Below are 13,536 nucleotides of genomic sequence, written 5' to 3' on the forward strand. Positions count from 1 at the left end.
TTTACAGTTATCACAGATCATAAGCCACTTTTGGGACTATTTGCAGGCGACAAACCCACACCAAGCTACATGTCACCCAGGATGACACACTGGGTAATCTTCCTTGCCGGGTACTCATATACCCTAACCCACAGACCCGGCAAGACCATCGGAAATGCTGATGCCCTGAGTAGGTGCCCATCCCAGGAGCCGGTGGAAGACCCAGCCCCCACACTTGGACTATTCCACATTGACAATGACCTCGCTTGCCCAGTCACCTCCACAGACATGGCATCACAGACCCAGAAGGACCAAACGCTCAAGCAGGTACTATCTTGGGTTCTGCGCGGGTGGCCCACGGGGAAGATGGCAGAATTCGCCCCATTTGCCAGAAAGCAGCAAGAACTGGCCACTATGAAAGGCTGCCTCCTGTGGGGCGACAGGGTCGTGATTCCCAGTTCACTCCAAAATAAGACTCTAGAGACTCTGCATAGGGGGCACCCAGGCATCGTTCGCATGAAGGGGCTGGCACGAAGCTATGTGTGGTGGCCAACCCTGGACAAGGATATAGAGACCTGGTGCCAGATGTGACCCGTGCCAGGAAGTCCGCCCAGCGCCACCCCGCGCCCAGTCTACAGAGTGGGAGGCTCCCAGCAATCCATGGTCGAGAATCCACATAGACTTTGTGGGTCCGATGAGCGGAAGATACCTCCTCATCGTCGTGGATGCCTTCTCGAAGTGGCTGGAGGTCGTGCCCATGGCATCCACAACAACAGAAGCCACCACCAAGGCACTCCGGAGACTATTCGCCACGCACGGGCTACTGGATGTCCTCATTTCCGATAATGGGCCGCAGCTCACATCCAAGCCCATGGAAACGTTCCTGGCAGGACTGGGCATCCGCCATGCCATGATTGCCTGCTACAGACCGGCCGGAAATGGGCAAGCTGAAAGGATGGTGAGGCTTACCAAAGAAGCTCTCACCAAGATGGGCACCGGCGACTGGCAGGAGAGGATCGACCAGTTCCTCCTCACTCAACACATCATGCCGCACTCAACGACGCACAAGAGCCCGGCCGAACTGCTGATGGGCAGAAGACTGAGGTCACATCTGGACCGGCTGCACCCCCTGTGCAACCAGGAGGTGCCATCAGTTGCCAGCCGCCACCCCCTGCACCTTTGCCATAGGAGACCCGGTCTTCGCGCTCAATTTCCACGGGTTTCCGAAATGGCTGAAAGGAAGAATTGAGAGCACAACCGGCCTGAAGTCTTATAGAGTGGAGCTGGAAGATGGACAGGTCTGTAGACGTCACATCGACCAGCTCCGGAAAAGGTGGAGGGAAGCGGAAGGAAACCAGCCTGACGAGGTAGGCCTACAACACCCCGATGAGGTAGGCCTGCCGCTCCCCAGCGAGGAAGGACGGTGACACCCCGGCGAGATAGACCCGCACCACCTCAGCAAGTCAAGCCATCGCCGATCCAAGGGAGTAGACCGGTACCCGCAGCCTGAGGGGAGTCAGCACCGCGCCGACGAGGAGGCCATTCGCCACCCCAGCGAGGGAGACCTCCACCTCCACGACGAAGGGACAACGCACAGAGGGAGACCCGCAACCCCCTGGTGAGGGCGACCGGCCACACCCCGGCGAGGGAGACCACCACCGATGCAAGATAGTAGACCGGGGACAACCCAGACCCACAACGCCCCCGCAGAGCCAGCCAACGACTCCCCCATGAGGGAGACCACCATCACCACACCAGCAGGGTCGACCAACACCACCCCAGTGAGGTCGACCTGCACCAGCCCGACATGGTAGACAGGCGACCCCCCGGCGGGGTCAGCCACCCACCACGACAAGCCGACACGCAAGAGCAACAACAACAACAACAGCTGAGACAACAGAGCCACCAACAGAAGCTGCAAGGGGCCAAGGAGAATAAAATGGATTTACCGGACATCAGTCGTCACCCCCGGGTCGACAGCAATGCCCAGCCGTGAGGTTCCAGGGATCCCGGTCAGGGGAAGGACCAGTGCCACCAGCGGGTAAATCCAGACGATGCGGCCGGAGGTGCTGGGACAGGGCCCACACACTCGACGGCCAGACCCCAGACCCTTCCGGATCGAGAGCCGGAGGGGACAGGAGCTCTGCCTGCTCCGGCCGGCGGCGAAACCCAAATGGAACTGCGCAGGTCAGCCAGGACCATCAAGCGTCCCGCCTATCTGTGTGACTACGTGACATTCATTAGTGTTGATAGACAGACATCGAACTAGGAGGGGAGGGGTATTATGTCCTTATAAGGACATCCGCTGGGGATTGGCTAATCCACCAGCGGGAAATTCAAACAGCTGTCATTGGACGGCTGAGTCTGCCGAAGCGTATAAAAGAGCTTTGGCAGCACAGCCGTCCGCCTTCATTCAGAGCTGAAATAAAGGTACTGAATGGACCAACGCTAGTCACGTCTTCCTTTCCCTGCGCCAATCTAACAGCGAAGATGCTGAGCGTGCCTTAGTTTTATGCCCTCTCTGAGCTTTGAACCACCAGTGCAACATATCTTTCTTTACTGGGCAACTGGCGGCATCATTTGTGAGTCACGGTCAGGGCTTGGGTTTTGGATACCACTTTTTTCTGCTATCTCTTCAAGTGAGGGGATTGCCTGGGGGATTGCCCCCTCCCCCATGGAATTAGCAGTGAGATATGACTCCTTGGGCTTTTAGTGCCACAGAGCAAAAATCAACCTAGGAGAAGCTTTGTGTAGAGGTAAATGAAGGGAATAGTTTCAGTTTAATTCTGAATGGTGTGTCTGTCTCTGTGTGTATGTGTATGTAGCTACTTTTACAGTACAGGCAATACAGACATTTTGGACAATTTTCTTCCCACCAGATAGACATCCAAGGTGTACAGAACTTGCTGTGCCAGCCACTCTCAAATACAATCCTTACATGAGTACATTAGACTGATTATTATACTGTATAAATGAGACAAGAAAAAAACCTTACAATGAATTTCCACCCCCACCCCCCAATCTTTCCAGCTGTCTTCTGTGGCTTGAAAAGAGTCTTTTAGTCTTTACTTGTACATCTCAGGGTCTTTTCTTTCATGTCTGCTGGGTGGCATGCTTGGTGATAAGGCTAGTCAGTCAGGCTGGCAGATCACAAAGCACGCAACTGCATTAAGGTGGTGAAGCAGGGGCGATGGCCAGTAGCAGAATATATTGAAGAATTCTGGGACCTCAGGTGTCGTGTGCACTGGCCGGAAGATATTTTGGTGAGCTGTTTCAAGGATGGACTGAGTGATGATCTATACAATGCCTGCATGGCCCGAGGTGCACCGAATCACCTACATGAATAGTATATCACCGCCGAAGAAGCTGAGATCAATATGGCCAGAAACCAGTATCGAGCGGGGCGAGCATGGAAGAAATACCCACCCCAATGGAAGCAAGGGCCCCCCAAACCACAAACCGCATTCTCTCCAAGATCTTCAGCCTGTTTCAAGTGTGGAAAAGAGGGGCACTGAGCTGCAGAGTGTCATTCGCAAACACCTGCCCAGAACCACCCACCTGGGAAGGGCCCTGCAAAACTGGGTCGGTGTGGGAAGGAGACTGCTCTGAGGAGCAGGCAGACCACAGAAGTTCCATCCCCTCCCCTCTTTGGGGAGGAAACCCTGATATCTGAACAGGAGGAATCACACTCATTCAGAAGCGATCCAGATGATGAACCACTGGTAAGCAAACCAATTAAACCGCTGACCCTTCCCTTAAAACTATTTATCCCAAACCAGGACAGGGAGATAAGTATCTCCACCCTAATGGATTCAGGGTGCACCCATTGTTTCATCAGCCCAACCTTAGTAGGGAAGTTAGGGATTAACGTAAGAAAGCTGAAAACCCCCATTGCTTTCTGCCAACTACCCATTACCGTGAGAGGGTAGTGGTGACTCTTCCGATTAACTTAGTCTTGCTTCCTGGACATTGGAAACCATCATTATAGACCCCTAGGCCATGTCTAGGCCAAATTTGTATTATCACTCTAGTGTTTTAAATGTATTCTAGGGCAAAGCTTCTTGCGCTGCGAGATTCCCCCCTCTCGCAGGCCTGGCCCTCTATGTTATTGAGGGCTCACCTTAATGACGGATCTTGGGACCCCGAGAGGTGGCATGTCGCAAAAAGAGGATTGAGGGGTTTTTTAAAGACATTTTTAAATAGACTTTTAAGGGGCTCTGAGGGGTGGGGAGGTTATGTGGGTTTGGGGGGAAAAACCCACGGGGGTTGGAGACTAGTCCGGCTGCTATTAATGGTAGGGGGTACGGACTCTGGGGGAAAGGGGACTGTTAGAATGCCCTCTAATGAGGGCTTCTCCATTAATACACTGAGTGGGAGGGACAGGTATGGCAGGAGCAGGGGGCCGTATCATGTGGTGGGGACATGCGCTCTCTATCTCTGAGTGATTGCGTGCCCCGGTCCCCTTAGCTCTTCCCGTTCCCCAGGCTGCTCAGAGTCTCAGGGCCCGAGTCTCTGGCTGATGTTGTGTAATGCCAGGTCCGTAGTAAATAAAGCCCCCCTCATTTGTGATCTTATTCAGGAGGGGGGAGCAGACCTGGCAGGTATCACAGAGACCTGTTTGGGCCATAAGGGGGGAGTTCCCCTTGTGGAGATGTGCCCATCAGGCTTCCGTGCATTTCATCAGCCGAGAGCTCAGGGCAGGGGCGGGGGGGTGGCGGTCATTCTAAGAGAAGGTCTTGATCCGAGGGAGACCACTGTACCTCAGATAGCCGGATGTGAGTCCCTTTTTGTGAAGTGGGGTCGTGGGGTGCAGATGGGTCTGTTGATCACGTACCTGGCTCCCTGCCACGTGGCAACGACCCTGCCCGAACTCCTCAATGTTATAGCCGAGGTGGCGGCTGATACCCCCAGACTTGTGGTCATGGGGGATTTCAACCTGCCATCCATCGGTGAAACATCTGAGATAGCTCAGGAGTTCATGGCTTCCATGATGGCCATGGACCTGACCCAAGTAATTCACGGCCCTATTCATATGGGGGGACACACTCTGGACTTAGTTTTTATCTCTGGTCAGTGGTTGAGTGGCCTTGATATAGGGGATGTAGATATTGAACCCTTGTCATGGTCTGACCACTCGCTCCTTCAACTTGACTTTCTGACCGCCGCACCCTGTCGCAGGGAGGTGGAGCCGACCAGGTGGTTCCGCCCCAGGCACCTGATGGACCCTGATAGGTTCCAGATGGAGCTTGGGCCATTTCCTGAGACTCTAGCTCATGACTCGGCTGATGACCTGGTGGCCGCCTGGGATAGGGCAGCTGCCGGGGCATTGGACCAGGTCGTGCCTTTGTGGCCTCTGACCCGGCACCGAACTCACTTAGCTCCTTGGTTCTCCGAGGAGCTGAGAGAGATGAAGCGCCGGAAAAGACGCCTAGAGAGCGGTTGGAGGGCCAGTCGTTCCGAATCTGACTTGACACTGGTAAGGTCTCATATTAAGACCTACCTAGTGGCGATAAAAGCGGCGAAATCTAGCTATTTTGCTGCTCTTATCACGTCATCAGATAACTGCCCAGCTGCCCTGTTTAGGGTGACCCACTCCCTTCTCCATCTGGGAGCGCGGGAGGACCCCTTGCAGGGCCGAGCTGAGGACTTTGTACAGTATCTGTATGATAAAATAACTCAGATTCGGGAAGACTTGGCCGCCGACTGGGTTAGTTCAGACGAGATGACTGAGGCAGGCCTTGAGAGTGTTATCTGGGAGGAGTTCGATCCTGTGGCTCCCGAGGACGTGGACAGGATCTTGAGACAGCTGAATGTGACCACATGTTTATTGGACCCGTGTCCCTCCTGGTTGGTGCTGGCTTCCCGGGAGGTTACACGAGGCTGGCTCCAGGAGATTATCAACGCTTCTTTGAGTGAGGGTGTCCTGCCGGCCGCCTTGAAAGAGGCGGTGGTGAGGCCCTCTCCTCAAGAATCCCTGGATCCGGCTGTTTTGGCTAACTATCGTCCAGTCTCCAACCTTCATTTTATTGCGAAGGTTGTTGAGAGTGTGGTGGCGCGACAGCTTCCCCAGTACCTGGATGAAGCTGTCTATTTGGATCCGCTCCAGTCCGGCTTCAGACCTGGGTACAGCATGGAAACGGCATTGGTCGCGTTGGTGGATGATCTATGGAGGGCCCGGGATAGGGGTTATTCCTCTATCCTGGTCCTATTAGACCTCTCAGTGGCTTTTGATACCATCGATCATGGTATCATGTTGCGCCGGCTGGACGGACTGGGAGTGGGGGGCATCGTTTTGCGGTGGTTCTCCTCCTATCTCTCCGACCGGTCGCAATCCGTTTTGATGGGGGCAGCGGTTGACCCCAAGGCGCCTTGTTTATGGGGTGCCACAAGGGTCGGTCCTCTCGCCCCTCCTGTTCAACATTTATGTGAAGCCGCTGGGTGAGATCATCCGTGGTTTTGGGGTGGAGTTCCATCAGTACGCTGATGATACTCACTGTACATTTCCACCCCAGACCATCCCAACGATGCCTTGGAAGTGATGTCCCAGTGCCTGGAGGCTGTGCGGGTCTGGATGGGGAGAAACAGGCTTCGACTCAACCCTTCCAAGACCGAGTGGCTGTGGCTGCCGGCGTCCCGGTATAGCCAGCTGACGCCATCGCTGGTTATTGGGGGCGAATCATTGGCCCCCACGGAGAGGGCCCGCAATGTGGGTGTCCTCCTGGACGCACGGCTGTCTTTAGAAGGGCACATGACGGCCGTGGCCAGGGGGGCTTTTTATCAGGTTCGCCTGATACGCCAGGGACTCCCTACACACGGTCACTCAAGCACTTGTCACCTCTCGTCTGGACTATTGTAACGCTCTGTACATGGGGTACACCCGGAGGCTCCAACTGGTGCAGAATGTGGCTGCGCGGGGGATTATGGGAGCGACGGGGCGCTCCCATGTGACTCCTCTCCTGCGCGAGCTGCATTGGCTTCCGGTGGACTTCCGGGTGCTCTTCAAGGTGTTGGTGATTACCTTTAAAGCGCTCCATGGCTTGGGGCCGGAGTACTCACGGGACTGCCTTCTGCCACCAATAGCCTCCCACCGGCCGGTTCGCTCCCACAGAGAGGGCCTCCTCAGGGTGCCGTTGGCCAGACAATCCTGGCTGGCGACCCCCAGGAGGAGAGCCTTCTCTGTGGTGGCACCTACCCTTTGGAACAATCTACCCCCAGAGATACGAGTGATCTCCGACCTCAGGACTTTTCGTCGGGCCCTAAAAACTTACTTTTTTCAGTTAGCCAGTCTGTCTTGATTTTAGGGTTGGTTTTTAAAATTTTGATACTGATTTTAAATTGACAAATTTTAAATTATGGGCCAAATTTATTAATTATTTTAAATCTGTTTTTAATTGTAATGTTATGTATAAATGTTTTTATTTTGGCTGTTCACCGCCCTGAGTCCGAAAGGAGAAGGGCGGTATAGAAGTTTGAATAATAAATAAATAAATAAAAAAATAGATAGGTCAATAGCAGGAGGGGAGCCAGCTTCTTTTCCCACTGAGCCTCTACATATAGGCATCGGAAGCCACGAGGAAAGGCTTACATTTATAGTGGCACCTGGCATGGAATGGCTGTTAGTTCTGGGCCTTGCGTGGCTGAAAAAATGGAACCCAAAAATCAATTGGAAACAAGGCATCATAAAATTCCAGAGGAATGTGACTTTTGCTGAGAACTTGAATCCACATAAAGGAACTTAGGGGGCAGAGAATCGAGAAACACCCATGCCGGGTCACGCCATACCAACTGTTAGGTTCAGCTTGCAGCTTACTCCTAACTTGTTGGTCAGGCAATATATCTGTTTCTTTAAGAAGCAACTGAGCCACGTAATCAGGGTTTGCTGAACCCTGTAATTAGGCTACAGTGCATAAATAAGCAGCACAGAGAAGCGTTCGTTCTTCCTGCTTCTTCCGGATTGATACCTGATTGTATCCTGTTGCTTACTGCGTCTGTTATATGGTACTGTATACCAAGAGTTACTAAAGTCTGTTTGCTTTGGTAAGGGAAGATACTTACTGGACTGATATTACTGTTTATGACCTTGGACTGTTTTACTTACACCGAGACTGCTTGTTATCTATAAAGTATTTTTCTCACATGAGCCGCATGTTTATCTCCTTCCCTGTGTGTTTCTGCTCTGCTCGTTGCACAAGCAACAAATACTTTTTACACACACCCTAACACCAACTGAGGGCATACCCATAGAATACAAGGATTTAGCTGAGGTTTTTAGCGAAAAAGCCTCAGATGAGCTCCACCACCACCACCACACCACTGACTGTGCAATAGAAATCTTACCTGGTGCGAAACTCCCTAAACCCAAGATCTACAGCATGTCACCGAGGGAATTGGAAGAGCTGACAACATTTATTGAGAAAAACCTAGCAAGAGCCAGCCCGACCTAAAATCGCAGCTCCAGTGCTTTTTAGAGAGAAAAAAGATGACTCTAAATGTCTCTGCATTGATTTTCGTACCCTGAATGCTATCAGTGTAGAGAACGTGTATCCCCTCCCCCTTATGAAAGATATGTTAGCACACCTCGTTAAAGGGAAAAAATTTTCAAAGCTGGACTTAAGGGAGGCTTACTATCGTGTCAGAATTGAGGAGAGGGATGAGTGGAAAATGGCATTTAACACCCCCCTTGGCTGCTACCAATTCAAGGTGCTCCCCTTTGGGTTGCAAGGAGCCCCTGTGGTGTTTATTCAGTTAATAAATGAAGTGCTGCATCAGCATTTATATAAGGGGGTTCTGGTCTATTTGGACGACATTTTAATCTATACCGAGACCAAAGCAGAACATATAAAACTAGTCAGGGTGGTTTTAAACAAACTCCGCTCTGCCAAACTTTATGCTAAACTTTCCAAATGTGAATTCCACCAAGAGAAGATTGACTATTTGGGGTACTGCAGTTCACACCAGGGGGTTGAGATGGATCCTCTAAGGAGGATCATTGGAACCCTCCATGCACGTGTAAACAGTTACAGAGCATCCTGGGGTTTGCCAACTTTTACCACCAGTTTATCCCTGCTTTCGCTCAGATTGCCCTCCTCATCACCAAACTCTTAAAAATGAAGGGGGAGGACAACCCTAAACCAAAGCAGCCATTGAACTGGACTATGGAATGCCAAGTGGCATTTGAAAAACTTAAACGGCTGTTCTCGGCAGAATCAATTCTAAAACACCCAGACCCGGAGAAACCATTTGTCATACAAGCAGATGCCAGTGATGTGGCAATAGGAGTGGTCCTGCTTCAGAAGAATGAGCAAGACCAACTACAACCCTGCGCTTACACAGCCAAAAAGTTGAATGAGACTGAGCAAAAATGGGCCATTTGGGAGAAAGAGGCTTATGCAGTTCGTTGGGCATTGTTAACCTGGAGGCACTTCCTAGAAGGTAGTAAGACTCCTTTTGAAGTCTGGACTGATCATAAAAATCTAGAAGTTCTAAAGACCCCAAGGAAAATCTCCCCAAAACAAGTACGATGGGCTCAGTACTTTAAATGGTTTGATTTTATTCTAAAACATTTCCCGGGGGGGAAAAACTTTCTGGCGGATGCGCTATCCAGAAAACCGCAATACAATAGTGCAAAGCCAGACATAATCAAACCCATAGTACAAAACAATCAACTGGCTGCCAAAGTAGTCACCAGATCCCAGGCAAAACAAGAGACATTGATGGGCATTGACACCACCCAAAATTTTAAACAATCATTGGCCACTGATTAATGGTTTTTGAATAACAAATCCAGCTGTCTGATGAAAGAAGACTTGGCTTGGGTTGGGGGGAAGTTGTATGTTCCTGCCAGCCAAAGACTATGCTTAATGGTAAGGTGCCATGACTCCAAATTAGCTGGACATTTTGGGTTTGTGAAAACTTTACACCTGATTAAAAGACAATTTTGGTGGCCATCACTGAAAAAGGACATAGAAAGCTATGTAGCTAGCTGCCCCATTTGTGCAGCAGCAAAAAGACATCAGGGGAAATCCCCAGGTCTATTGCAGAAGGTAGCTGAACCTTCAGTGCCTTGGAGAGAGATTGCTATGGATTTCATTGTGGAATTGCCAAACAGTGAGGGAAATACTGTTATTTGGGTCGTGACAGACCTATTTTCAAAACAGGCACATTTTATACCCTGCCAAAAGATCCCAACTGCTAAAAGTTTAGCCAAATTATTCCTAATACACATTTATCGACTTCATGGTGCTCCACAAAGGATCATCTCCGACAGAGGGGCTCAATTCACCTCCAACTTTTGGAGGGCATTTTTGGACTTATTTGGTACTAACTTGCAGCGATTAACATTAAGTATTGTAAACGTAACAAAATTAAACATATTTAAGTACTGTTAAGTTGACAAGGCTTTTTAATTATCTGGCTTCAAATCTCTGTTAAGAAAGCATTCTTGGTATCTTACATATTTAGTATCTTTATAGTGTGATAAAGATAGGAGAAATGTATGATGTATAATGTTGGTAATGTTGATGTGGAAAGGACATCAAAGGAAAAAGAGGAGATGGACGTTAAGCCCACAGATACTGAAGGAAAAGGAATATATAGAGCAAATGAAAAAGGAATTAGAGTTGTTTTTTAGAGACAATACAAAATACCATACCTCCCTTCAAAATCTGTGGGATACAATGAAAGCTTATGTGAGAGGATTAACCATAGCCGACAGTGCAAAAAGAAAAAAGGAAAGGGAAAAAGAATATAAGAACGTGCAGGAAGAGATCAAAAATTGGGAAGAAAAATTACAAGATAAATTAGAGGTAAATGGATAGCAGCTAAACATAAATTGAATATATTGGAACAGGAAAATTATGCAAAGGCATTGAAATTTATAAACACGCAAATAAACCAGGGAGGTGGTTTGCTTATAGATTAAGAAAAGAAAGGGAGAAAAGAACAATTCAGCAACTACAGGATAAAAGGGGTAAAATGCAATATAGTTTAGAAAAGAAAAAGGAGATAGCATGTCAATTTTTTCAATAACTCTATGAGCAAGATAAAGTGACAGAGGAGGAAATAAATCAATATCTAAATGGGGAGGGAATGTTGGCTTTAACAGAGGAAGAAAGGGAGATATTAAATAGGGATATCACTATAGAAGAATTAAGAGAGGCGATTAAGAAACAAAATAATAATAATAAAACCCCAGGGATGGATGGACTACCAAGTTCTATAAAGGACTAGGAGAAGTATTGGATTGGATATTATTAGAAACTTGTAACATTAATAGAGGCAAAGCTACCAGATTCATGGAGAGAAGCATACATTTCGTTAATATTGAAGGAAGGAGCAGATATAGCACAGATAAAAAATTACAGACCAATCTCTTTATTAAACACTGATTACAAAATTTTTATGAATATAATGGCAAACAGGATGAAAAAAATACTAAATTGTAGAATACACCCAGACCAAAAGGGGTTTTTACCAACAAGACAAATAAAAAATAATATAAGAATGGTAACTAATGTATTAGACTATTATGAGGTGCATCCAGAGAGGCAGGTAGCCCTGGTCTTTTTGGATGCCCAAAAGGCTTTTGATCAGGCCAATTGGCAATTTATGCTTCAACAAATAAAAAACATGAAATTTGGGGAGAGATTTGAAAATATAATAGCCTCCAAATACACAAAACAAAAAGCAAGTATAATAGTAAGCGTGTGAAAATTACTATAGTATAACAAAGTCAGTGGTTTATAAAAAGAATCAATACAAAATGTGGTATAGATGGTATCTGGCCCCTTCGAGATTAGCAAAAATGTATTCAACTGTCAACAGACCAATTGATAATCCAAAAAATCTATAATTGCGCGGAAATGGACAAACTAACATTTGAAATGAAGGACAAGGTAGACTCAAAATGTTATATAGCGTGGAATAGGTGGTATGATTGGATAACTCGTAGAAATGAGAATAAATGAAAAATTTTGTACGATAATAATAATTAACAAATATGCACTGTTAATAAGATAATGGACGTGTGACCAAAGTCACTTTTTCTTTTTATGTATTGTCATTAGTATTAATATATATGTATTTTGTATATACATAGTATAGTATTTTACTTTTATATGTTTAATAAAGTTTTGTTTTAAAAAAAAAGAGTACTCCAGGCAGAAAATAATCAAAACCACATTTCATCCATAACTACTTATTTTTATAGCTTCTTTCTCTGATGCTTCATAATTATGAGATAGTTGACACCAACTAACCACTGACCAACTGTGGAGTAGGTTGATACAGATCTGACCAAGATATAATTATTTATTTGTATAGTTTGCTGTTTTTTCCTAAACTTCAGCATAAGGCCATTTTCTTTAATCATCTTGTAATAAAGGATTTGTCAGTGGAAATTCCTTCAAGTGCAGAGCACTTATTATTCAAGCATAATAATGAAGTTGTACTTCTATAAAATGAATATGCCAGTATCATGAACTGCAGTGGTGCAGTGGTTAGAGTGCAGTACTGCAGGCTACTTCTGCTGATTGCCAACTGACTGCAATTTGGCAGTTCAAATCTCACCAGGCTCCAGGTTGACTCAGCCTTCCATCCTTCCGAGGTGGGTAAAATGAGGACCCAAATTGTTGGGGGCAATATGCTGACTCTGTAAACTGCTTAGAGAGGGATGTAAAGCACTGTAAAGCGGTATATAAGTCTAAATGCTATTGCTATTGTCAGAAGGTCACAAAAGGGGAATCATATGACTATGGGACACTGCAACTGTCATAACTAAGAGTCAGTTGTCAAGCATCTGAATTTTGATCATGTGACTGTGTGTTGTGACTCCGACCCCCGAGGCTGACTTATCGGAGGGAGAAGGCTCCGAACATGAAGGAGAGGAGTTGGCCAGGCCTCCCTCTCCAGGACCCTCCACTCTGGCAATGCCTCAGATGTCTCCCGAAGGAGAAGAGATTTGCCAGGAGCCAGGTATCTCCTCGCAGTCGGAGAGTGGCGGAGATAAGTCTTGGCTGGATCCACGCCAGCGTTGGAGAGACAAGCGCACGCAGCAGAAAAGGAGGTGTGCCAGAGATTAAGCTGAGTCACTGAGGGTCACTGAGTCCCACAGGGGATAAAAGGGGGTGAGGTGGCCATTCAGACTCTGTGACGGACAAAACTAAACTATTAGTGAGTCACATTGTATCTTTGAAACAACGTTATCTGCCTTGGATTTAATACGGACTGGACTTGACAATTCTTGAACTGTGTGTATCTTGTTTGGGTTTATCTAACGGAGGAACAACCCCTCCCTCTATGAGTAAAGTTCTTGGCAAGCAGCTACTGGGTTGCTGCCAATCCTCTTATCAAAAGAATTTGTTGTCTGCAAGTTTTATTTAACTCCTGGCTATCTGTTTGTGTCCGTGTGTGAGACGGAGACAGAACACTGTGGGGATGCTGCAACGGTCATAAATGTGAAAAATAGTCATAAGTCACTTTTTCAGGACTGTTGTAACTTTGAACGGTCACTAAACGAACTGTTGTAAGTTGAGAACTACTTGTATGGTTGGTAAAATG

The sequence above is a fragment of the Pantherophis guttatus genome, chromosome 7 (assembly GCF_059756535.1).
Source record: "Pantherophis guttatus breed Tessera chromosome 7, ASM5975653v1, whole genome shotgun sequence".
Lineage (NCBI taxonomy): Eukaryota > Metazoa > Chordata > Lepidosauria > Squamata > Colubridae > Pantherophis > Pantherophis guttatus.